At 34.3% G+C, this 27,444-nt stretch overlaps 2 pseudogenes; both read right to left on the bottom strand.

The window, feature by feature from the left end:
• Positions 1 to 7,877: 7,877 nt before the first annotated feature.
• LOC120125268 lies at positions 7,878 to 8,920 on the bottom strand (annotated as a pseudogene).
• A 5,372-nt stretch (positions 8,921 to 14,292) lies between these two features.
• Positions 14,293 to 25,911, bottom strand: LOC120125659 (annotated as a pseudogene).
• Between the last annotated feature and the right edge of the window lie 1,533 nt (positions 25,912 to 27,444).

Below are 27,444 nucleotides of genomic sequence, written 5' to 3'. Positions count from 1 at the left end.
TTTGGTTTCAAGACGTTACTCAGAATTTTACGTCTTGAACCCCCCTTTGTTATTTTTTCTCTATCATGCATTAAAGATTTTGGAAAACCTTTTGTAAATAAAAGATTAATCCTGATGAGCGAATGAAATCTGAAGATAGTCTTTTCTGTTTAGAAATCCATGTATGATTAGAATGGACTTTTTAGGCACGTAATGTAGGTCATGGTTCATGGTTATGAAAGAAATGGATAAAAAGGCCCAAACAAGTGTTGAAAGGTGATTGAACCAAGGATCAATTAACTCTGATGCCTTCAATCTTGTCTTGCTCAATTTGAATATGCTCGTATGAGTCCTTTGTCTTCTCTTGATGTTCTATGATCTTCTGGTGAACTAATTCTGGATCAATCTCATAGTTTGAAACTTGATATGCCATTTAAGTGACTCTTTGTACTTTCTGTTCTTTTTTTTTTCACTTTGTTTCTTTCTCTTTGCTTTTCTTTTCTCTTCGCTTTAATATGATCTTTGCACTGTGTATTTGGTTCACCTTTGGTATCTTATCTGGATCAATGGTCTTCACTCATACGAGCAGATTTCCTCTAACTTGCCCCCCAATATGGAGGGTGATCCTTGATTATGGTTGAATCAGAAGAAAATATCATTCAGGCTCAAATGGGGACACAAGGGATATATTTTCTCCTTTTGTGAAGGGATAAAGAAAGAAAGCCGTTCATCATCTCATACACAGAAGTCCTTGCAGAAGAGGTATCCCCAGGGGGATAAATTTTCAGGATTAATTTTTATTTAAATGAAAACAGTAATTAATGCATGATAGAAAGAATTCTATTTTTTCTCTTCGCTTCTTGCTCTCAACATGTCTCAATTGCTCATGCTCGTCTTCAGAAAATTGATGCGAGATGCCCCACACGGTGTCTTCTTTGTAGGAATGTTTATGTTCAAGTGAACATCTTGTACTCAATGTCTGTAAGTTTTATTGGTAGAAAAATGTTGGTTTTACGTCTAAGAAGACGATGGTGACTTTATTGGCTCAAAGAAAGGTATGGGTATGACTTTTGTGTCTCAAAAAAAAATACAGTGTTTCAAGGTGGAAAGAATATTTCAAGGTCTCAAAGAGATAGAATGTCAAAAATTGGTTATTTGGTAGTGACCAGGAATTATTTCGGGTAAAAATTGAGAGATTTTTTTGGGTTTAGACAGAATAAAATAGGTCTAATCTTGCCATATGTCAAAAATCTATAATTCTTGAAGAATTAAAAGAATATGTAATTCATTCGATATTCAAAGAACTAAAGATTAAAATTTGTTCAATTATTTAACCTTAGAATGTATCATCATTTCAGTCATCAAAGATTAAAATATTTAAGCAAATATTGAAGAAAGAACAAAAACGAGTTCAAACAAAACAATCTCTATGGATGCAAGTGGTTGATGCAATGACTTCTCTGGCTTAGTATTAGGATACCCCTGAATAAAACATATATGGATTTTGTGCTTTAGTGTCTTGCAGTTGTCAGTGGTATGCCCCGAGCTCCCAACATGATAGCTGCATATGGCGTTAATATCATGGCCTTCAGGATATGGGGTATTTCTTGGTTTGGATTGAACTGGAGTCACAAGGTTCCTCTCAACTAGCATTGGGAGCAATTCCTCATATGTCATTGGGATTGGATCGATGCGACAGAATGCCTTATGAGGTTTGGTCCCCAGATTAGCTAGATAAGATCCTTCAATGTTAATATCCTCTCTTTCCTCATTGTCGGAATGACTAGTCTCCTATCTGGCCATTCTTGACCGCTCTTTCGATCATTTCTCCACACATGACAATGTCAGAAAAACTCTTAGTGGCAACCCCTATCATGTAGTCGATATATGGAGACTTCAATGTATCGATGAATAGAGTGATGAACTCTCTTTCAGTCACTGGTGGATGCACTTGAGATGCGACATCCCTCCATCGTTGAGTATATTGTCAGAAACTCTCATAATTCTTCATCTTCATATTCTGAAGCATTGTTCTATCGGGGGCCATATCAATCATGTGCTTGTATTGGCCCAGAAAAGCACTAGCCAAATCCCTCCAGGAGCGGACTTGAGTATGACTCAGTTGATTATACCCCCTAGAAGCGAGTCCATTCAAACTATCTTGGAAACAGTGGATCAACATCGGATCATTGTTGGTGTATCCAGTCATCCTTTGGATAAACATCGTGAGATGTGAATTAAGGCAACTGGTTCCACTATACTTTTCAAACTCGGGCATCTTGAATTTGGGCGGAAGCACCAGGTTAGGAACTAGTACTAGTTCTGTTGCATCCATCCCGTTGTGAGAGTTTTGTCCTCTCATTCCATGGAATGTCTCTCTGCACCACTGTTTCAAATTATCTGGGATCTCGTTCTTGGCTCTTCTCGTCGCTAGGTGACTAGGAATCCTGTTGGGCGAGATAATTGGTTGCGAACTAGCCTGTGCTTTCACACATTTAACTGTTTCACGGGTCAATGAAATCTTTTCTTTGCCTTTTTCTTGGTTGAGCTCAGCCATCTTTGCTACCATTTGGTCAACTAGGTCTTTTTGGTTTTGCAAGATACGATCCACGGTGGTCTTTTGCATCTGCTCCATTTTAACCTCCCACTCTGCTTGCAACTTTTTGCAAACTCTCGTTCAGCTCTTTCTTCAATTCCTCAAATTTTGCATCCATTTTCAATACTGTGTGAATGCAGTTGCACAGTTAGAAGCGCTTCCTCAAAGTTTCCCACAAGGTATGATTAATGCACGTAACAATGCTTAAATGAATGTTGAATAAAATGCAATGATGCAAATGCAAATGCATAAATGTTGACCCCAACGATGAATATCTTAGAATAATTTTCACCAGAGATGAAAGCCTTCGCCTCACAAGACAATCCACTTTATAGACATGCATTCGCTTAGATGCTGAGTCTGAAATAGATTGCTGCTTCGTCTCGGATCTTCGTCTTCGAAAACGATGCCCCTCAAGCATTTCTGTAATCTGACTCCGTTAATGCCTCGGTGGTAATGAGGTCGGTGTGTCGCTCTTTGATAACTAGCGATGAAATGATTGTAAATAAGACTCCACTGCTAGATTACTCCTTGAATCAGTGGATCATCATCTCAGTATTGAATGATGCACGATCTTCGAGCTCACTGCTTCGTCTCGGATCTTTGTACTTGGAACCGATGCCCCTCAATGCTCTGTAAACTAACTCCATTAATACCCCGGCTATGCTGAAGTTTGTGCTTCACTCCCTGATGGTTAACGATGGAATAATTGTGGATGAGAATCTACTGCTGGATTACTCCTTAGATCAGTGGATTATCATATCAGTCTCGAATGATGCACGATCTTCGAGAAAATCTCATTCTTGTACTCTGGACTTCTTTTTAGCCCTCGATGCATGTCTGTGTATGCGATCGCTCGATTGAAAACTTTTATCTCTTCTTGTGAAAATTTTCTCTCGAATATCCCCTTACGGATCAACACTTTTGCATTATGATGATGCAATGCAATGCAATGCAAATGACAAAATGACACAAACAAAAGAGAAGAAATAAGTTAGTATACACAAACAAAAGAGAAAAATAAGTTAGTACATGTAAAATAATTGATACAAATAAAAAATGTAATTCAGAGATGAATATAACACCTACCCGTCATGATATCTACCCGAACATGCTTTCAATAAATAACATTCCTACCTAGACATGTTATCTACCCAAAATGATTTTTTTCAAGAAATTAATCCTAACCGCATGGTATCTAGTTCGCATGCTTTTATTTAACCTAATTTAAAGCAAAAAGGAAAGGTTTAGAAATGCTCCTCCTTTGTGTACACTTAGTTTGGGTACCTACTGACGGACAGAGATTCGATATAACTATACCTAGGGTGACCGTTCTACGGTTCACCATATGCATGGTTTCGGCTCTAACGGAAAAAAGGGACTCGAATTGTCCTTGATGTCGGTGCCCCCTTGGGCTGCCAGACCCTCGATCCTCACCCATTACAGGTTTCAAACGGAACGAGTTCAATTCGAGGGGATTCACTGTCTTATACCCGTACGAGGAATAAATCCCTACGAAGGTATAAGGTATGTATCCCATGGGTTATTTGCTAAAACTCATACGAAGAATAAATTCTTACGAGAGTAAAGCATTCACCCCAACTAATTTGGATCGAAGCTCGTGTCTAGAGCTTATGTTATGCCAATGCGAGTGATGTGTGTGAGGAGTAACATACCTACCTTTGACTCAAAATGAAAAAAAAAAAAAAACTCGACAAAAATTTGGACAGCCTGAAAGCAAAAAGATAAAGTGTTAGTATGATAATTAAAAATGAAGCAATTAAAACTTCAATAAATGGATCATAAATTAACTAAAAACTAGAAATCATAATTTCCACCAAGATGACAATATGTAAACGACATACAGCCTGACTCTCAAAAAAATCCCCAGCGGAGTCGCCAAGCTGTCATAACCATTTTTCAAAAAAACATTAAATATTATTTTAAAAAACGATTATGACTTTAATTTGGAAAATTTGGTGATTTGGAATTAATTTGAATTAAATCGAAAGGGAGTCGCCATCGGCCTTTGGGTTAGGTAGGTCGAATACCTAAAAACGTATTTTAAAAACAACTTTAAGAAAAAATCGTTTTTAAGATAAAAACTGGTCTGTGTTTACCAAAGATTTATTTAAACAGGTTCGGGAGTCTATTACGTGTAGGGAAGGGCTAACACCCCACAACGCCCAAAAATTGGTACTGTGTCGCTTACATATCGTCGTGATGGTGGAAACTATAAATCGCATCGATAATTAAAATGTGATCCATTTATTGAAATTTAATTAATTTACTTCGAATAAATTATTTACAGAAAATTCTTTAACTCGAAAAGAAATATCAAAATTAGTAATCCTCCATCGGAAAAACTAACTCGACTATTTCTTGTCAATAAAAATATTCTCTCATTGATAAATATGCGAATCAATATAAATAAAATTAACATTTGCATTCAAATAAAAGGAATAAAGAGTAATTAAAACACACACATAGCATCATTAAAATAAATTAATTAGTAAAAGAAAATGGATTTATTTTAAGTTCGTATTTGTTCGAATGTCGTATTGGATTGTACCACTTCGATCAAGTAGTACTTTCCACGCCCGTTCTACAAATTCGCGTTCTTGAAAAAATAGTCATATGTAATCACATTGAATAAATGGAATAAACATTAATAATATATTTTCATACATGAATATACAAAGGGAAAAATTAAATTAAATTAATAAGTATATAAATGTATATGATACAACATGCGTATGAAATAAAATAAAATAAAATAAATTAATATATTTGAAACATGATATATGTACATAAATATTATAGCATAGGTTAAAATATATACATGAAAATATGACATACAAATAACATAAAATAAATAAACTTTATAGACAAGTAACTAAAATGCATAAATCGAAATATACAAGCAGAATTAAAAATAAATAAAAAACATGATCAATCAGTGGCTAAAATGAAAAAGAATAAAATCAGTAGTGAATTCATAATAAGCAAAATAGTATACATAGTGACCAATTGAAACACAATAAAACAGAATGTCAATATCAGAATAAACAAATAACATGAACCTCCTGGTGACTATAATGAACAACATGGTAAAGATAGGTATCTAAATCGTGATTAACCATAAATCTAGTGACCAAAATGAAAGTATCATAAATTAGTGGTCAAATTAAAATAAAAATAAAAATAAAAGCAATATGCCAACAACTAGGGACTAAAAAGAAAGTTAACAAAACTACCTTACGAAATCAAAAATCATCAAAGACATCAATAACCAAATAGGGACTAGGATGAGCTCATTCACAAATCAGGGCTCAAAACAAATTATTTACCCTAAACATATTAGTGAACAAATAGTGATTAAAACGAAATGTGAGCAAATATTATATCAAAAATGAAACAAATAGAAACATAATATGATGACCAAAATGAATAATACACAAGATTAACAGCTAAAATCTAAATATTTAAACATACAAAATACTAATATAAATAGGACTAAAAATAAAAAGGAAAATATAAATGCCCAAAATAAAATATTATGAGATTTCATTAATGGCTACAACGAGATGTTACAAACCAGGAGGGACCTAAACTATGATTTACCCCCAAACCTTGAAGAAACATGCGTAAGTTTACAAAGCCACAGGGATTAAAAGTGTAGTTATTCCAATAAATCAAAAACACAGATGGGGTTGGGGAGGCAAAACGACTGCGTTTTGACTTGGGTATTCATACCCAAATCCAAGGCTTATTTTTCATCAGCCTTCTCATTTGTTTCATGTCTCCAAAACCAGAGGACTCTCTCAAGTTCCCTCATCGGGGACGAAAGGGATAATCCTGGACGGCAACAACCACGGTGGAGACCCGGCGGCGCTCGGCCGAAGAGAGGGAAAAACACTCAAAAGCTTCCTCTCTTCCTCCCCACTTCAAAACTCGAACCCTTTTAGCCTAAAAATAATCCTAAACCGCTAAATCTAATATGTTACCTTCGAAAGAAACCGAGCATATGGCGGCCCTCGAGATTCCACGGCTTTGAACCACGGTGAGACACCTCTCTCTATATTTTTCTTTATTTTTTTTGTGGTTTCGAATCCTCTCTGTCTCCGTTCTAAAAAAAAATCCCCCCCTCAAATCCCCATTGCCTTATGTTTTTATCTTTGCATGCGTTTGGGGTCTGATAGATCTAATAGGAAATGATTTCCTAGGCTTCTAGGAGATTTCATTATTTTTCTTGGATTGTCTGACTGAATGATATGATTCTAATCTCTGTTTGATGGACATCTATCACTGTTCGGTAGGTGGCCGGCGTCAGAGGCTGTCGGGGGTGAGGCTCGGCTGGGAAGTTGAAGAGTCAAGCGGCGGCTGGAGCTGGAAGGCCAAACGGCTGAGCTGATGATATTTTAGGGTTTCAAACCCTAAGCTCTGCGTGATCTGGACCGTTGGATGGGTCCAGATCCAATGGCCAGAAATGAGGCGGCTGGAACATTGAGATGAAACCCTAGCTGGGTTGTCAAGTGGGCCGGTTCGGGTCATCTACTGGGTTGTTGGACCGGGTCTGGGTTTTGATTGTAGTTGGGCTTAAGTGGATGGCCTGCACAAAATGTTGTAATATGTAATTAATAAACATAATAATAATAATAATAATAATAATAATAATAATAATAATAATAAAATATATAAATAATAATAAAAAAGACCCGGACAAAAACGGGTGTCTACACATATAAATTTTGGAAACTAAAACTACCACTATATCAGGCTAGGCTACATCATTATCTCCATTAAGTCTTAACGAAAAAGATTAATATAATATTAAATACAATTTTTTCAAAAATGAATTCGATGGCTAAAGTAAAAATTAAAATAATTTAGTGACCAATAGAATAATTTACCTTTATTTTTTAGTTGCTAATATAACTAATCAGTAGGACTAAAGGAGAATTTTATGTTAGGAGATAGACTTATAAAATTTTATGAGAACAGATTTATAAAATTTAAAAAAATATATATTATCAATATAAAATATAAAAAAATACTAAAATTACATAATAATATAAAACAAATTTTCAAAGGACGACCAACCCACTAATCTCTCTCAATCCATCATCTTCATTAGAGGAGTATGTTAACTAAACCTTGTATTTTTTCAAATAGTCTTAAAATAATTACAAGATAATATATATAATAAGCTTTGTATTTTCAAACAATAGTAAAAGAATTTCAAACATTTATTCTGCAAAACATTTGACACTGGTGGTAGTAGAAACATAGATTTCATTGTTCATAGAGAGATTGGAATTTTGAGTTCCCCAAACTTGTGACCCATGTTGATACTACCTTCAAGTATTGTTTTGACATCATATTTGTACTGGAATCCAGCTTACTTGAACCCCAAACTATTTTTCTCTCCAACTTCTCCACAAACCTGAAACCAAGCATTCAAGTTTTGTAAGTTTAGCATGCTTCATATATTTCACGTAAAACAATTCAATCTTAATCACGACTTTATTAACTCATCAGGTATCTCTATATCACGGGAAATCATTCGATGAAGACTAGCGATCTCCGAAGAGCTCAAATACGCGCTAGCGCAAAGGAATCTGCCATTCATCGATGGCTTCTCCATGCAGAATATGAGAGCGTCGCAGACATCCTCGACGTGCTAAATCGGAACTTTTCCCAACAATTCCTCCAAAAATCTCAGGGTGTTGTACCACGATTTGTTCTTTGTGGCTTGTGAAATCAGCGTGTACAGGCTTCCGGGAATGCACGAGAGAAATCTCATTGCCGTACCTCAGCAATTCTTTCCCGGAAGCTGCTTTCGAGCTTGCATATGCCTGCAGCAATATAAATCTCGGATTAATTTGCATCCTGTTTATTACGTACCATGAATGTAGAAGGATGTTAGTTACGTTTAACAAGTCGGTGCCGAAGGCTAGAGGAGTAGCACCGGGGGAAGTCCTACCTTAACATTAACCTGGTTTCTGCATGTGGGAGGCTTTTAAGAAGCCCTACCTTTTCAGAATCTCCTGCAACGTTTAATTATATCGTACCCAAAAAAACAACTTAAAAACAGATTGATCCAGATTATTCAGTTTTATATTAGATTTGACAGAAAAAAGGTAGAAGAGAGAGGGGAAAGAGTAACCCAAATTCCTTTTTGTTGCATGAACAATGTATCCTATTTCCAGGAGTCTTTTGACAAGGGAAGAACCAAGGTAGCCAGCTGCACCTGTTACGCACACCTTGGTTTCCATCCAATGAACAATGCTTCGGCAAGTCTCTGCCTTCTCTACTGAATAGGGAATGGCCGAGAAATGACAACCTTTGGTTTCCTTTGAAATAATTTGGGATTTTTTTTCAATGATAAGAAATCTCGGGAAATGAAAAGAAGAGATAAGAGATGAAGCGTTATAAGGTATAATCACATATTTATGTTTATCCTATATTAAAATTCTATGTTGTTAATATATATATATATATATATATATATATATATATATATATATATATATATAAGAAGGTGAACAGACTTTATTAACCATCTCCGTTCTTGTATCGAAAATTTCTTTACTTGCGTAACATTATGTTGGACTATTGCAACATTTCACGTTGTTTCACATGGTCATATTGCGAGGACCATTTGAAGGGAACAAAAAGTTCTCTTTCCATGTGCACATCACCTCTTAATATGTCTATAACATTATAAGATGGTAGTTCTTGATGGTTGGCACAATTGATTGTACAAAATGATTTTTTTTTGGGAAAAAAATATTTATTAAGGTATTCTAGGTACTAAAAAGACTTGACAATATGTGTTTTGTATTTAAAAATATTTTTCTTATTAATTTGGAATAATAAAGTAAAATCTGTTCAAATATAACTTTCAATTATTTGACAATGAACATTCATACCTTTGACATTCTTGGTTCTCAAACCCAAAATATCAAAAAATAACAATAATTTCTTTACCACCGAAGTCGCTTAATTCGTGTGAGATGCAAGTATGTCATGGAAGGATAGAATTGGTACCAGACCTTTGATGTCATGGTTATCAAAACAATGAACTATGAATTACCTACCTTTGAAATCAACAAAGAATAAAATATTCAATCTGCAAAATTAGAAAATGGAAAAGTAAAACTTTGGTGTTATAGAACAAGGCATCAAAATTAATGCTATACATGTAATTGTGTTAGGCTTTGTATTTTTGTTTTGGGTTTTAATTTTATTAAAACCTGGAGTTTAATAGTTTCAACAAAATGATGTTGATTGTGAATTTCTGTTTTGAGTTTTAGTTTTACTATATTCCCGCTGTTTAACAGAAATTACTCGTGATTAATATCGTACTGAAACAAAATTATGATCTGTTGTGAACAGAAGATTTGTTTCAGGATTTTAATTCTTCCATCAATAAGAATTTATTCGATTTATTTTTTTTTTATAATTGAAACCGTTTAAAAGTAACAACATTGTTTTTTAACAAAACCGGATGGTAAAATAAATTGAATTAATGTTCAATTTATTATTGGAATAACTATGAATTCTATTTTCATGGTTTAAATGAAACATTAGTCCGATCAATTCATTTAAATCGTGATGTGGAATAATTTTTCTATACTTCAAATAAAATTCAACGATGTGGATGACTGTGATTCAAAATGAGAAACATATTAAATTCTATGGATACAATTTCAAAACATGGCAACGATGGATGTCACATTTGACGAAGTTGAATTTGATCATATATGTGCATGATGATCCTTCTATTATTAGAGAGATAGTGGTAAACATTATTATCACATTTAATGTTGTTAAAGCTCGGAAGTATTCTGACTTCCTATGTTGGAATCACATCTTGAATGGATTATTGGATACATTTATGAAGTATATAGTATCCATAAGACAACTAAAGATGCATTAAGCCATGAATACAAAGCAAAAAGGAAATGATTAACGACATGTTAAAATGTTATGGGTTGTCATAGGACATGTGGGGGACTTGTTTTATAAGTTAATTACCTTTTAAATTAGGTACCCCACAAGAAAATGGAAAAGTCTCCATATGAATTATGGAAAAGTAGAAAACCTTCCTACAAATACTTAAAAGTGTAGGGGTGTCTAGCAATTTGAAGCATACTCTTGAATGGCTAAAAGTATGTGGCCAACATATGCATATATTGTGAAAACCAAGCAATAATTGGTAGAGCATAGAATGTAATGTATAATGGTTATGCATCGACGACATAATACCATTAGACAACTGATCTCAAATTAAGAGTTATATTTATTGATTTTGTAAGATCAAAAGATAACATTGCAGATCTTCTAACCAAAAGGTTAAATTGAGATCAAGTTGATAAAACATAGAAATTAATGAGATTAAAGCCCATGAATATTTAAGGCGCTATGTGAAGGAAAACCCAACTTAGTTGACTGGAGATCCCAAGATCTAAGTTCAATTGGACAACCTACTTGCATAGACATTGTGAGGTCACTGTGGGAGGTTCTTATCTCCAAGTCCATTCCTATGATGAAAACATTGACTAAAATGTGGAAAATGTTAAGCAATGCTTTTAATGAAAACTATGTGTTTCGGTGAACCAAACAACATAAGTCGCTTATGTGAGAGTGAAGTAGATCGCTTCAAGGAGACTATTGGGGAATAGTTTCTAAGCTCTTGCAGAACCAGGAGATGTCCACGACTATATGGACATAACTATGATAACCAAATTCTTGTCAGTGAGATTTTTGTGTGAGGTATGTCATCGCTTACACGAACGGTAGGACAGTTCAAGGACATCATATCCACTAAAAATCTAGTAAGGTAAATATATTTTCACTAGGGAAGGTTCAAACGGGGACACCTACCTATCCTATGCAAATATCGAATGTAGAATCTATAACCACATCGAGTCAGTGTTTCAATTTCATTCATGTGGGGGATTGTTGGAAAAATAATAAATAATTGAATAAAATTGATGCCATTTATATAAGTTATGTCACTTGGTAAATGGACTTATTATAATAAGTCATTTCATTTGATGAATAAACTTACTTTTTAGTTTAAAGTCGCATCTATTCAATTATACTTATTTAACAAATCTCTTCACTAAAATGTCTTAACTATTCATCGAAAGGTCTTAACCTTTCAATCCTTTCTCTCCTATATATATAAGATAATTAAGGCACAAATCTTAGGCACAAGTTACAACATGTAAGTTTAGAACTTTGAAATAGGAAAGTATTTAGAAAAATTCATTCCAAATTTGCTCTTTCTGGTGATAGAGAAAGGCAATTCGATTTTTCACTATAATTGTGCTTACTGTTGTGACCGTTTGTTGTTGTATCATAGGAGACCGACTTCCAATGTTACTCAAAGCACCGAAGAGAGGACAAATTTGTCTTAAGGAAACTATTCATACATGCCTCAACAAAACTTGCTCTTCTATTTATCTAACTCCGCTCATCCTATTTCATGTCTACATATGAGTAACCAATTTTCATTCCTCTATCTTAATTGTTTATTTATTTTTGCTTTGTTCATTTACATGATAATATTTGTTTATTATTATTATGTTTATGTCTCGGATTAACCATTTTGTCTAACAATCTTAAGACATATTCGTCCTCTTCTCGGTGCTTTGAGTAACGTTGGACGTCAGTTTCCCAGTAAACAACAAACGATCACAACAGTAAGCACAACCATAGTGATCAATCGAACACAATCTTGCCTTTCTCTATCACCGTAAAGAACGAATTTTGAAGGAATTTTCTAACTGTTTTCCTATTCCTATATTTTAACCTTGCATGATGTAACTTGTTTTTCTAAGATATGTGCCTTAACTAGTCTATTTATAGAGGAGAGGAAATTAATCGGGTTATGACCTTTTGACGAGGAGTTAAGACCATTTGATGAAGAGATTAGTTAAAAAACTAATAGGTATAATTGAATGGATGCAACTTTAAACCAAATGACATAACTTATTATTAATAAATATTTTCACCAAGTGACACCATTTATCATAAAGAGCGTCAATTTTATTCAATTAATTCATAATTTTCCAACAATATCCTCAATAATCTTTATCCGACTTCGGTTTCATGCGACTGATTGAAATAGCCAAATCGTATCCATATTATCAACTTCTACAAGGAAACGGTTTCCTCCCATCTCCCATGCACATAATAAACCCATGTGTACTCTCCAAATCTCAACTTCAAGGACAGAACAAATATCTATAAATTTAGTTTAATCCGACTTCCAATTACCTTCATGATCTCGGATGACGCCTCCACACGAAAAGAGCCGAAAATCCTGATGTCGACTGCCATCGGAGTTCACTTTCAACCAACCAGGTGGCGATGAATTAATTAAACAAAAATGATGAGATTTTTAGTTTTGTTTTGGCCCTTCAATCATTTCCCTTTTGACGCATGTATAAATGATGATCGCAGCAACTTTTATTTCCCAGTTTTCTGAGCTTTTATGAGTTATTGATTACAACCCGGAAAGGTTGGTGAGCATTTTGGGCTGTCTGCACACAAATCTCAACAAATTAAACCAACCTGTAATATTTATTGGTGTTTATTTTAGATATTCGGTTAAGTTAGTATTATTAATCAATTTGATATTTTTTTTAAATTAAAATTTATTTTGTAAATTATTATATTTTAACATGTTTACTTTACCATGCTATATATACGGGAGCTCACCTCACTTTCCCCCTTTTGAAATAAATGGAGTTAATTTTGGAATGAAAGTAAAAAAAGGTGTGGATGACTATGCAATGGACATTCCAAAAGAAAATCATGATATTATAGATTCATGGTTGGAGTTAGTAGAATAGGATAGGCAGAGTAGGTGATCTGTCACAATACATTAATAACTAATCTATTGCAACTTCAAACCAACACAAAACAATATCCAATGATGCAAAAGACCCAAAGAATTTGTCACTATTTAAAAAATAAATTATATACTTAATTATATTTTTTCTATTTTTTTTAAATCATTCAATACATTAACTTATAAAATATAATTTACAGAATCATATCTATTTTAATGTTAAATCCTAATCTTAATTTCACGTTGCAATAAAAAGAGGGACTGATAATCCTTAGATATGCTAATTAAAGGGAATGTTTGTTGCCAGTCATGCTTCCGGAAAATATGAAAATTCCTTGAATCAACTCTGTAACTGATAGATATATACCTTTTCTTTCGTGTTTGTTTTGGCTATCTAGAAATTGCCATACATATTAGCGGACTGTATTCATTTGCATGTCAATACCACACACCTACCATCTTCTTCCTCATTTATAACATATTTTAGCATCCAATTATAATTTTCAAAAGTAATCTTAAATTCGAGTAGATTATCAAATTAGATACAAAAATTATTATATGTCTATAATACCATCCACCTACAATCAATCAATGCTATTGCTAAGAGAGGGCATCACAAAAATGTGCTGTGACGAGTTTTTCTTTGGTCGTTGGGTCCACTGGTTTAGCATGATTGAATGATCTTTACACACTTCAATTCAATACCACACAGTGGGAGCCCTACCTTACTACATACAATAAGGAGAAGGTTAAAAAGAGATGAAACCAAAATTACTGCACAGAAACTCCTTGACATTTAAACATATATGGGCTGCACCATTTACGAAGAGAATGGGAAAAATAATTCATGTAGAACACACAAAAGCTAAGATTTCACTAACTTGAAAGGCTGGAATTAAAAGCTAGTACAAGATTGTGTTTAGAGGGGAGTTTGATTCCTCCACTTTGTAGCGACCTCAGAGAGTGCGTTGGTGGAAGACCCAGTTTGGGAGAGTGCCTTTGCAGCAGCTTCCTTTAGGTCCTTCATTCTATTTCTAAGTCCTTTCCCTTCTTCACCTTCCATTAGACCCTTGACGGTTTTGGCGATCTCGTCTCGGGAAATTAAGCTGTTTTCGTCGGGTTTGGGTCTCAATGCCACTCGGATGTCTTCGGTAAGCATCGCGGCGTTCATTTTTGTTCAGCGTAGAGTGGCCATGCGATTAAAGGCACCCCGAAAACAACACTTTCGAGAATAGAATTCCATCCGCAATGGGTCAAGAACCCACCAGTCGAGCCGTGGCTTAGCACTTGACTCTGTGGTGCCCATGAGGGCACCAATAGACCCCTGCCTTTTGTCCTCTCGAGGAACCCCTTTGGTAGAAAATCTAAAGGGTCCTTCTGGCTTTCGGCGCTGAAAAATGTGGCATTAGCGACCATATCGTTCGGGCTTCTAACAACCCACAAAAATCGTTGCTCGCTCATTTCCAATCCAATGGCCAACTCGTTTAGCTGGTCCGATGACAAGGTTCCGCCGCTCCCGAATGAGACGTACAAAACCGACCCATGTGGCTGATTATCTAGCCACTTCAAACAATCAGACCCGTTGGTTTTATTACTCGGATCAACGTTAACAAGTGGACCAACCGGGTAAACCGGAGGCTTACCGGTCTCTTTCTCTTGCAAAGCTTTTAAAGCTCCACCTTCCAAGTCCACGAAACTGTTCACCATGATTCCTTCGGCCAATCTATACCTCTTTGCATGATGGAGAACCCATTTGTAAGCATCATTTTTCCTATCTTGAACCGGGTCCAACAATTCTTTGCCTTTAATCGGTACACACCCCGGAATTCTCACTTCCGGCAGGTCCCTGTACTCGCACGAAATCATCGGGTCAAGCTTCTGCAGGTGAAGAAAGAAAGACAGGGCCATGGCTGTAGACGGGAAAAATATGTACGGAAAGAGGTTGAATTCTCTAGCAACGTCAAACGCGTCGGTCCCGAAAAGATCAACCACCAAGCCGACGAGTTTCGTTTTTGCAACCAGTGACTTCAAAGTATCCCGAAGGGAAGACAGAGACCGAGCCACCGTCAAAGAAATCACCGTTTCGATTTTCGGGTTTTGAGGCAGGTCACTCAAGTCAACAGGTGGAAGAAAAACATAATCTATAGAGCTCGGAAGGGAATCCAGAGCTGATCTTTGGGCTTTAATCGGAGAAACTCCGGCGGGGATAACAAAGGTGACGGTGAAATCGTGTTGTTGAACAAATCGCTTAGCGAACTCAACGAGTGGAATCAGGTGACCCATCCCAGGACTCGGCAGGATGGCTACATGGGGTGTTTGCGTTTTCTCCATGGCAGTGAAAACAAAAAACAAATTATACTCTTTTCTTTCTAGTCGGTGTGTGTTTGGTATGAAGGAAAATGAAGAAAGATGTGGTTTATATAGAGGGTCGAGTGAGATTTTGGAGTTATTTGTTTGTTTTTTTCTTTTATGGCAGAATTGAATGTGTAGGACAATACATGGCAGATTAATAAAGAAGATGTACTTATAATATTTTTACGTGACTGTTCAAAGAATGTGAGTGGAATTGCTGAGATGGGAAGGGAATTCTAGAGGAAATGGATTTACACCTATTTCAATTACAAATCGGATATTATTGGAGAGGGACCTGCTGATGTCATTTCCAACGTAAGTCTTATGTTATATATATAATTAAACCCTTTTTCTCGGCATTTGTTTTTAGTTCTTTTGTTCCCTTTTCGAGCTCTATGGTGAAAAAGTGAAGCTTTTAACTCAATCATTATTGCTCCGTCTCGGCATTCGATCCTAAGATGGTATTATATTTTTCAAATTCTGTAAAAAAAATGGTCTAACTTTTAAAACTTTTTTAACGTTAACTAAATCAAAAACAATGAAAATAAAAGATCTACTTTTGTGTTTAAATTGTACATAAAATTAGAATGTGAACATAAACTTCAAAAGATATTATTGATTTGTCAATTATTTGTCGGACCCAACATTAAAAGCAGGATACCATAAAATCTATGGTGAGATTTGGACGACAGACTATCTTGCTCTTAATTGACGAGGCTGTACTTGAGATCTTGTCCCAATTTGCGCAAAGGTTGGAGATTTTAATCAAGTGCAAGACTCTTTAAATTGTACAAGATTAATCCCAACAATTTCAATTTATAAATACTCTTCCAACGTTTTTTTTATCACAATAACATTTTTCAGACTATCATTTAAATTAATTAATGTTAAATCCATGCAGAACCATACAAATCTGCCATGACGGTACGGTGATGAAAAGATGATGCAAAAAAATGTTATCTGCACCACTGGCTAATTCAATTAACCCTAATTAATTACTACTAAATTAATTAATTAAGTTGGCTGAAAAGTCTAATTATTTGAAAACCCGAAAGAAAGAAAGAAAGAAAGCAAAGTACGTATCGGTCATTTAATATTAATTTGTATTTCATTTTATTTTATTATCGTTGTCGAACCTTAAAGAATTAAAGAAATTTTGGAGGCTTAGATGTCGAAATTGTCCTGATTCGAGGAGTGACGCACGTGTGATCAGGACACTATTATCTTTGATTTTCCCTCACCTTTTAAGGTCAATAATGGAGTTGGAAATCAATATTGAACCAATAAATTGCGGTCGGTAGTCAATATCCACCATTTGTCTTTCCAATAACCCAAGAATATCTGTTATTATATTTATAAAGATGAAATATATTCTACCAAAAATGAAATAAAGACAAAATAGATAATCAACTAAATCTTAATATTTGATCAAATATCATTACATAATTTACATGTAATATATTATTTAGCAAACGTATAAGAACTGTTGTCTGGATATGTTGTATAAAATTACTTAAAGTTATATAAATAGTTATATGATTATTAGTGTTTTTTATCACTTGGCTATTAAAAAATAAAAAAAATTATTTAATTTAATTGTAAGAAAAATATTAATAACCGAGTCGTTATTAAAAATTTAAGCATGAAAATACTTGAATCTACTTCTAAGCTGTTTTGCCTGTGTTGCAGCGGGCATGTATTATGTTCTTATCACCTCCCACCAACAGTTCAACGTATCAAAAAAAATCATGGAATCTATAGTGCTTTTTTGTTCATTTTTCTAATCATGAATTTCCCTATTTTTGTATCGATTTTTAGTTAATAAATATAAAAATGGTGCCATGTAATGCACGACCAAAGCCTTACGCATCATGATGACAAGCATAACTAAAGATAGATTGGATTAAATGATATCCACCATAAGTTATTCCAGTGATAATGTGTTGAGTGGAGATTGTATAGACGTATGTAACTCTCGGGAATTTTAGTGTCCATTGGGGCACACACACCCCATTAACCGAACCGGATTATGCCGCTATCTTTATTCGTAAGAAACGATATCATTATCAACCATTTTTTTTCAAGAGCGATAGTGGCTCACAAGGTATATCAAACGCGCACGATAATATTGGTACATAATTTTTTTGGTTAATAAAAAATATTTAAAATATATAATAACTTAAAATTTTAAGAGAATGGCTATTCGAATCATCCTTCAATCTAACCCTAACCACCAACCTCTTTTCATTAGATTAATCGAATAAACATAGTGCTGAGGATATTCTAATTTTACCAAAAACAGAGAGTTAAGACGTTGAGATTTGAGATGTTAAATTTGTTGAACCACAAATATAGATATTTGCTGAGAAAGAAAGAAAGAGGGTGGCAGATTACTTGCCGTGGTACCGTGCAATTCGCTTATATTTTAGTTCAATCAAGCTACGTAAATCCACACAATATTGAAATCGTTGAAATGAAAATAAGGACCCGAAAAGAAATTTAACTTCGTATGTATGCTCTTCTATTCCTCCCATTTGAGCACTAACCGAGACAGTGCACTCGTTGAAGACCCACCTTCACGCAGCTGCGTCCTTCAGCTTGCTTGTTTTCTAACCAATTTCACCTTTTTCATATATGGTGTAAATAATGTCGGAAAAAATCAATAATTTTGGAGCTTTTATTGGGAAATTAATTTAAACGTTGTTGAGAAAAATGTGAAATCAATTATTGATTCGTACATTTACAGATGTGCGTGATGAGGGTAACGTAAATATCTGAAGCGGTCGTGTCCATTGTAGGCTTGCGGACATTTTAACCCAAAATTTAAAATATTTTCTTCAAATAGAGCATATTTTTTCAAAATTCAGTTTTGGAATTAAAAACGATAAATACTAAAAGGTTTATTTAATTCAGACAATAATTTAGGAAATTGTTGGATTTTTGTTAATACTTCATTAGGTCAAAATTTTCGAATAATTTACAATGTGAAACCCCTATAAAAATCGTGTAAACTTGTTAGGTTAAACACAACTTATTGCAACTAAAAAACAATTCAAAAGAATTCTTTTCTTCTTCTCTAGTTTTTTTTTGTGATAGATGAATGCAAATGAATAGTTCATGATATTTGCAGAAGTACAACTTTAGCTGATAATCTCGTTGTTGTATCTTGGGAGACAGACGACCAATGATTTCAAGCACCATATGAGTGACCAAAAATGTCTTAAGGAAACTACATAGTTGCAGACCTCAACTCGTTTTTGATCGATTGTTCTGTCAAAAATTGAGTTTTTTTATTTCTTAATTGTTCTTTCCAATTATTTAATAAAATATTTGATTTTTTTATTTTCCTCTCGGATTGTGCTATACTTCTAACAATCTTAAGATAGATTCTTTCTTCTACTTTTTTTATTCTGAAACAATTCAGAAATCTTGGGGAAATCGTGAAAATCAAATTAAATCGTTTTCAAGATTTATCATGTCATTTTAACGGGTTTGCTCAAAGTGAACAAATCTATTTAAATATAAATTGTTGTTAAAGTTACGTTGGTTATTAATTTTATCCTGTCGTTTTAACAGGTTTGCTCAAAGTGATTCTTTGTCTATAAGGAAAAAAAATTCATATGTAGTTGTTGTTGTGGGACAATCAAAAGAATTAATGTGATTCTTTTTATGTTATGGTAATATCATTATGGTAAGATTTTACCTATAAAAGTATATCATAGTATTGTTCATGAAAATAAGGGTGCGTTTGGTTCACGGAATATAAGATTACCAGTGGGAATAGGATTACCAGAATGTAACATTACCTAGCACATTACTGGGAATGTTACATTACTGTGTTTGGTTTGTTTGGCAATAATGTAAGATTACAGTGTTTGGTTGAAGGAATAAAAAATTATTAGAATGTATATTTTACCAAATTGACCTTGTTCTATATTTTTTTAACAAGTGAAATTCTAATTATTTAAATAAAAATTATTTATATAAAAATTCATCGATAATATATTATTATATTATTTAAATATATGATGTATTATTTTAATTTTAATTAATATTACATTTTTTTACATAATTTATTTAAAAAAATATATTAAAATTTTACTTCAACATAATTTATATAAAAATATAGCAAGTTCAATTTAGGGATTTTTAACTTTCATGATGATTCCGTTGGGTAATATTTTCCACACAAAATAGCTTCCAAATTTCCCTTCATTGGTGCCTTTAAATTTATTTGAAGTGAATGCTATAAATATTATACAAATTGGAATGTTATTTACATGCTAGGTCATGCATGCATAATGGAATGAATTTGTGTATACACTATACAAAGATTTCGAAAAGTATTTTACAAAATACAAATTATAAAATATGAAGGTTAAACATACTAGGTGGAAATGTAACACATTGAACAAAATATTATAGAAAATTTAAGAGAGTTGGGAGAAGCACATTATAAGTTAACATTACAGCATGAAACTGCATAATGTGAGTATGTACAATTTGTTGATAACTACGAAGCCAACAAATAATGGACTGACTGTCTGTTAGATATCTGCAAGTTCATGTACAAAATACTTAACCAAATATCAATCTAGAAACATATTCAAAAGTAATTATACAAATTGATGCAGCGGACCTGAACTGTGAGACAACCTACTATCCTACCTCCCCTTACCCCATTATATATGGGAATAAGGTCAGCTAATTTTTGAAAACTAGCACATTACTTGCAAGTCATATACTACATAACAAAAAGAAGTATAACATTAACCATCAAAAGTTTGTACAATGTTCAGACTTATAAAAGAAAATAGTCATGACATTCTAAACTTAATCATATAGGTTGGCTATATTATATACACAGATGCTATGAATCATATTCTTAATTCAAACCTCAACCTTGGCAGCAGTATTGGCATGGGCTTCAATTTTAGCATCACAACTTCTCTGCATTTCTAGAATTGTTGATCTAGCAATTGCCTGAGCTTGTAGTTCAATATCCATTTGTTGGAATGCCTCTCTCTGTCTAGTAACATCATGGATTCGCCGTTGTAATATGTCATCATCTAAATTTCCATTCACTGTGATCTGAAAGAAGTCAGCATCAGCAGGCTCTCCTCGATGTTGCACCTTAATAAGCATTTAACAATGTTCACTTTTCAGTGTTCTCAAATGGAATTTAATCTTAAAGCCAAAAGCCTTACCTTATATAAGGTCCTTTCATCTGGTTGTCCCAACTTTGATCTGTCCAATCCCTGTATATCACAAGAAAAAACAGAATATAACAAATATGAACACCACAGGATAACAACAGCGATGCTAATCTTTCACCAACATAACTATAAGCTACAATCATACCATTGGCATCAAGGTGTTTTCTCGCTTCACCATAACTGAAAAAAATTCTAGAGTTTGAAACACTGTTCATGGGATTAAATAAATATTTAAAAAGAGTTTTACATAACCCAAATTTACATCCCCAATTATTCCAACAACCAATGAACAATAGACTTGACATCAAAGTGAGCCAACCATTTTAATCAATGCATCAAAATACATCAATTAGAGCACATGGTTGGGTTCATAAATGACGATCCCAAACCTGAACCCAAAAGGGTGAATAAGTACAACTAATTAAACTTACAAAGGAAGACATTATGATCTAACAAGATGATCACAGATAACAAGTCTATAAACAGCAACTCCCTGTCTAAAATGCTTTTTCATTTGAAAGCATAATCAATTTCCTTACTCTTTTCTTTTCATTAATATGAGAATACTTTCGCTAATTCAAACTCACTTACATCATATAAATACTATCCCCTGACAAATTGACCATACAATAAAACCATGCGTCTTTCATAGAGAAAAGCCCTAATTCACAACCGCATTCTAACAGCCAAGACCAACAGCTTCAATACACAAAATTCACAACATTTCCCTTCCACTAATTAAAAAGAACCAACATTTATCAAAACCAAGAAAACAAACACTCTTTCATGATGAGTTTTAGTTTCTAGGGTGCAATTCCATTGTCAGAAAAAAATATAGTAGAGCATAGCTAGCAATAGCAATTAGAACTCTTCTAAAAAGAAGGATTAAAATAGGGGGGAAATCCAGCAAAACAGTAGCAAACTGAAACAAATACGATTGCAATGTGTAATTTCATTCATTCGACCCGATTAAGTGATGAAAACATGCAAAACTCACAACTATAGACGAAGAAAATCAAGCAACGTAGAGGATCAAATTATACGTGAAATTTATATCTTAAAAAAAGAGAAGTAAAACAAATTACATGTAATGAAGTTTGAAGCATTGATCTGATTCCGATTCTTAAAAAAATTAGAAAACAGTACATCAAGAAACGGAATAATCAAATGAAAATAAAGAGTAATCATACAACCATTACCATACAACGATGTCGTGCATTTTGTGTTTCCTACTCCAATCTTCCTCTATATCCTCTTTCCTGTTTTATTTTTCTTTACCCAAAATCAACCCTCGATTTCAAAAACCTACCCAATTCCCCTTCATTCGATTATTAAGCCAATCCTATTTTTCTGAACCCAAACTCCGTCCTCTATTTCCCAAGGTAAAGTTTCTCTCATTGCTGGGAAAATAAATGAAAGGGAGTGGAGAAGAAATCTTACCAGGAGAATCTCACTGGGAAAACGACGAATTTTTGGCAGAGGCAATCTCACGGGGAGAAGAAGATACAAGCTCACGGGGAAGAGATGGGTATTTTAGCCCTTAAGCACGGGAATAAAAATATACCTAACACACATGTGGGAATAACATTCCCAGGAATAAACACACAAAAATTTACTGTTGGTAATGAGATATTACCCTCACTTGGGAATCTTGCCCATCCAAACATGGGTATATTAATGAGGAAAAAATATTCCTGGGAGAAATGATAAAACCCTTGACCCAAACGGGCCCTAAAGGTATGATATTATTACCTTATAATTATTTTTGGCCATTTAATATAGAATATTGAATTTGTCATGAATAAAAAATATATTTGGTATTTATAATTATTATTAAATGTTATAATAATTATTGGTTGTGTTTTGAAAATACTATGATTTATTATCGTACTAATATTTTTTTTTTGAAAAAAATTTGTAGAAACAAATGGATTCAGAGTTTAATCCAAAGCTTTTAATTATTGGTTGCCAAAGATAAAATCAAATGATTGATTCCTTTTTATTATTATGTCGTCAAAAGAAAAATAAAAGGATTAATTCCTTTTAATCACTAGGTTATTAAAAATTAGAATCAAATGATTAATCCATTTTGATTATTGGGTTTCCGAAATTAAAATCAAATGATGAATTCCTTTGGATTTTTGGGTTGCCAAAATTAAAATCAAAGTATTAGTTCCTTTTGATTATTGGATTACGATAATCAAAATCAAAGGGTTAGTTCCTTTTGGTTATTTGGTTGCTAAAATTAAAGAATTGTTATTTTTTTTATTTTTGTTGGATAAATAGATTCGATAGGGATGGACATGGGTCGAGTTTTCGGTCCATCCGACCTGACCCAAAAATTAGATATACTCCACACGACCTGAACTTGAACATATTATTTTTATTCAATAAAAATAAGGATTTAATTGAAAAAAATAATATATAGAGGGTATTATTGCAATTTTCCCTAAATATATAAGGTAAAATTATATTTTTTTTGGGTTGAGCATTTTTTACCCTAAACCCGAACCTAATTCGACCCGAACTCAATTTTTTTTCAAAAAAAATCCAACCAAATTGGACCGGATTGGGTCATAACATGTCGGGTTCGGGTCCCGTGTCCATCCCTAAGAACTGAGTTGTCGTGATATATCTATTACGGGTTTTAGTATTACTAATCTAGTTGTTTAACAAAAAGATATAATCTTAAAAAAGAAAAAAAATCATTGAATTTATTTTATCATTAGAAGTTTGCGTTGATTCTAACTTTGTAAGGAAAATAAATTGTTAATTCATTTCCTTGAGAATCTTGAATGATTCTAAATTTGTATGGAAAATAAATCGTTCATTTTATTTTTTTGAGAATTTTAAATGATCACATAAAGTCTAAAATTTTGATCTATCAGAATAGTTAGTTGCTGATTATGATGCTAGAAAATATATGTAATTAGGAGGATCATCTTGCTTAATATCTTGCTATTGTACTTCTTTTTTAGTATTTGAAATTGATGGAACATCGTAATTTGAGGAACACGAAGATTTAAATGGGTATTTTTTTTAGTTTTCTTTGTATAGATTATAGAGACTCTAGATTCGGTATTCCAAGTTGTTTCATTATGTTGAAATATGCATTCCTTTTGAATGTTTTAATTTTGATTTATAGTTGAATTTAATGAAAAATTCAAGTGGAGAGAATGAAAACATGGAATCTCCTTTGGAGGTTGAAAAGGGTTACTTTAAATGAGCACATGATGTTTATCCATGCGGATTATGTTAAAATTGAAACTCGTATACCTTAACCTCTGAATATTGACAGGATCCGTATCTTAATCCAGAGAAGAAGACCGTTTCACCACCACCTAGCGAATAGGAAAGAAGTTGATGGCATTTACAACTTGCTTTTCTTCAGCCAAACAATGGTTAGGTGGCTGTTGGAACATGAGTTGTTTGTTCAATGATATCAAATCTGATTGTTGTGGTAGCTTCTCTTTTGCCTTCCTTAAAACTCTTGCTTTGATTCTCAATAATGCTATGGAGAATAAAAAGCTTCATAACTGTACTTTATTTATGAAGATCAACATTATTTCAGTGCTTTGCCATACGCTTACTCAAAACCTGCCCTCTGCCATTCTTTTGGGCCTTTAATGTTGTGTGATTTCTTATTGCCTTCTCGCTTAGTCGATTTTGTTTACAAAGTCATAACTATGTGAAAAGTAAAGCAGGTTTTAAAGGTAAGCTTGATTTACAATGAAATCATGAGCGAGACAACAAACTCATTATGCAGCTGCTCTTGGAGCTTTCATGCCAAAACGACGCTTTGCTTTCTCCGCTCTGTTCAAAATACACAGAAATCCCATGTTAAGATGTTATGTACTATGCTTAATGGAACGGAATGATGTACTCACGTTGGGGCAAGTTTGCCAACGCTCTCTAGCTCTTCACCGGTATCCTCGTCCAGAACCCTGTCGGATATTTCAACGACGTAAGATCTATTCCTGTCGGTTGGAAGCCCTGAACTAGCAAGCAAATCTAAATCTTTCTGATCGAGTTCTCTCCCATTTACATAAACACCAGTGGTTCCACTGGCACAATTTTCTGGTATCGGATAATTAAGTTCTTCGATAAAAGGTTGCAATAGAAATTCAGTTTTCTTGTATCATGTATATTTTGGCAAAACCAAACAACAAAATTATTCAATCTACAAGGAATTATGCCAAGAAAATGCCCGCCGAGAACACCCCCAAAATGGGGCTCGGAAATCATACCTGATTTAGTAATGTGTAACACAAGAATGTCAATTGCTTAAATACACTAGAAATTGCAGAAAGAATATCAACGAAGGCTTACCAATACTGTCCAGGAAGAAATGTTCCAGCCATCTTTTCAGCTTTTTTGACCACACCTTCAGGGATATGATGCCCGTGAACTGAATCATTACTCTACTTTCCCGACGTTCATCAGTTTGATTAAATCTTGAGAACTCCTTAAAACTCTTCTTGATAATATTTGCAAAAAACGATTCACCTCATTTTGCCATTTTCGGTTGATCAACTTCTCTAGTTGCATCCCATGAATCTTGAGAAATCCCAGTATTGAAGTACTCATTGAATGACACCTCCATCTCTGTATGTAATGCCTCCTTTAAAGAATTCTGCCGTGTGGTACCCTTGTTTGACATAACTTTCTCTTGATCAGAGCGGCTACTACGATTTCCTCGCCCGAATCGGTTGGCTGACACTACCCTCTGGGGACGGAGATGAAAAAAACCATTCATTTCTGAGTTAATATCACTCGGCCATCTACCATGGGCTTGTGTACCATTGACATTCATTGGGGGCATATGGAAACGCGAACCAAAAGACTCAGGGTTGTCAATATGGTACAATGGATTACCAGGCACATCATGGAACCTTTTGTTGCCAAATGAACCAGGAGGAATAGGTGCTGGGACTTGCCAATGTTTCTCATAACAATGAAAGCAAGAACAGGAATCCTGGTGCAACACTGAACTTCGTGGATATTTCATAAATGGGTCAGGAATACTTTCATTGTACTGTCCAGAAAAGTCTGGATAAGGTGCTGTTGATATTTTCCAGGGAACTGGTGCAGAGCTCTTCCAAGCATTTTGGATCCAAAAGGATCTCCATATGCAGGAACATGATTCAGATTGTGCATTGTAGGATACATCCCGTGCCGAGTCATATCCTGCTCAACGGGACAAGCAAATGGTTCCGGAAAATAGATAAAATAAGAGGGCCCTGCTTCTGCAGCACGTTTATCAGGTCCATAGAAAGGCATTGAGGGCTTCCGTGATCCAGAAGAACCATTAGGAAACCAACTAGCACCACCACCGTAAGCCTCTGGAGGAACAACCCTCCCATCAAGCGTAACCTTCTCTTTCAGTTTATCAACCACATCACAAGACCGGCTAAGTTGCTCCTTTAGCTCATCTAGCTTCCTCAGAAGCTCAGCTCGATCTTGTTCGAGGTGAATTCTACCAGAACCATCCAGGTCAGTTTGATTCTGTAAGTTATTCCATATGACCATAATAAGAATCCAAATTAAGGTTTGATTTGAGGTAGAAAATCGCACACCTTCGACAAGAGCTCTCGGAACTCTGAAACTGCTCCATCTCGATTCCCAGTTTCCCAACCAGCCTCCAGTATATCCAAATTGGAATCCACCTCCTGCTCTCGTCCGATAGAATTCACTATTTCATTCTTATTCCTTCTAATAACATTTGCATTTTCCACAGACCATTTATCACCAGCAACCTTAGAGCCATTAAAGTCTACTATTCCCTTCTCCGAGGAAGTTTGGGATTTCTCAGAAACTCTACCAAGCCTGTCTTCTTCCGACTTTTCCGAGAAAGCATCTGCCTCACGATTCCTGATTTTTGCTGCTAAGCAAACAACATTCCACTAGTAAAACTATGAGACAAAGCCTTCGCCATTGAGTGGTTTCATTATTTTGATTTCAACAAAAACTAATCTAGAGATTTCTGTGATGACCATACCAGATTCTGATATTCGAATATAATGAAGCTTAAGCCATCTCAGTTCTTTCATTTCCTTAGGAAGCTAGTAGACTTAATCATCAAGACAATGAAAAGGACAACACCCGCCATCGAATTTTCCCAGAATGCACCATGCCTATTGTTGATATATACAAAGGACTAACTAACAATTGGATTCTAATAAGATTTCATAGTCAAAAACAACATCCATTACCTAAACCTTAACTACACATAACCCTTCAATTTAACCAATTGGTTCAAGTTTCAACATTTATAGGAACAAGTTTAACATGTATCAAAGATCCAAAATGGAGTTTACATTCACTTTGTTTTGATCAACATTCCCATCAAGGCATCAACCAAACAAACAACCAGGAAAAAAAAAGAAACGTCAGAAAGCTAGGGTACCTCGAACAACAGCACCGCATCCACC

Source organism: Hibiscus syriacus, unplaced genomic scaffold, assembly GCF_006381635.1.
Source record: "Hibiscus syriacus cultivar Baekdansim isolate YM2019G1 unplaced genomic scaffold, ASM638163v2 tig00001349_pilon, whole genome shotgun sequence".
Lineage (NCBI taxonomy): Eukaryota > Viridiplantae > Streptophyta > Magnoliopsida > Malvales > Malvaceae > Hibiscus > Hibiscus syriacus.
The sequence above is the reverse complement of the archived record's forward strand: the minus strand, read 5'-3'. Positions and strand labels throughout refer to the sequence as shown.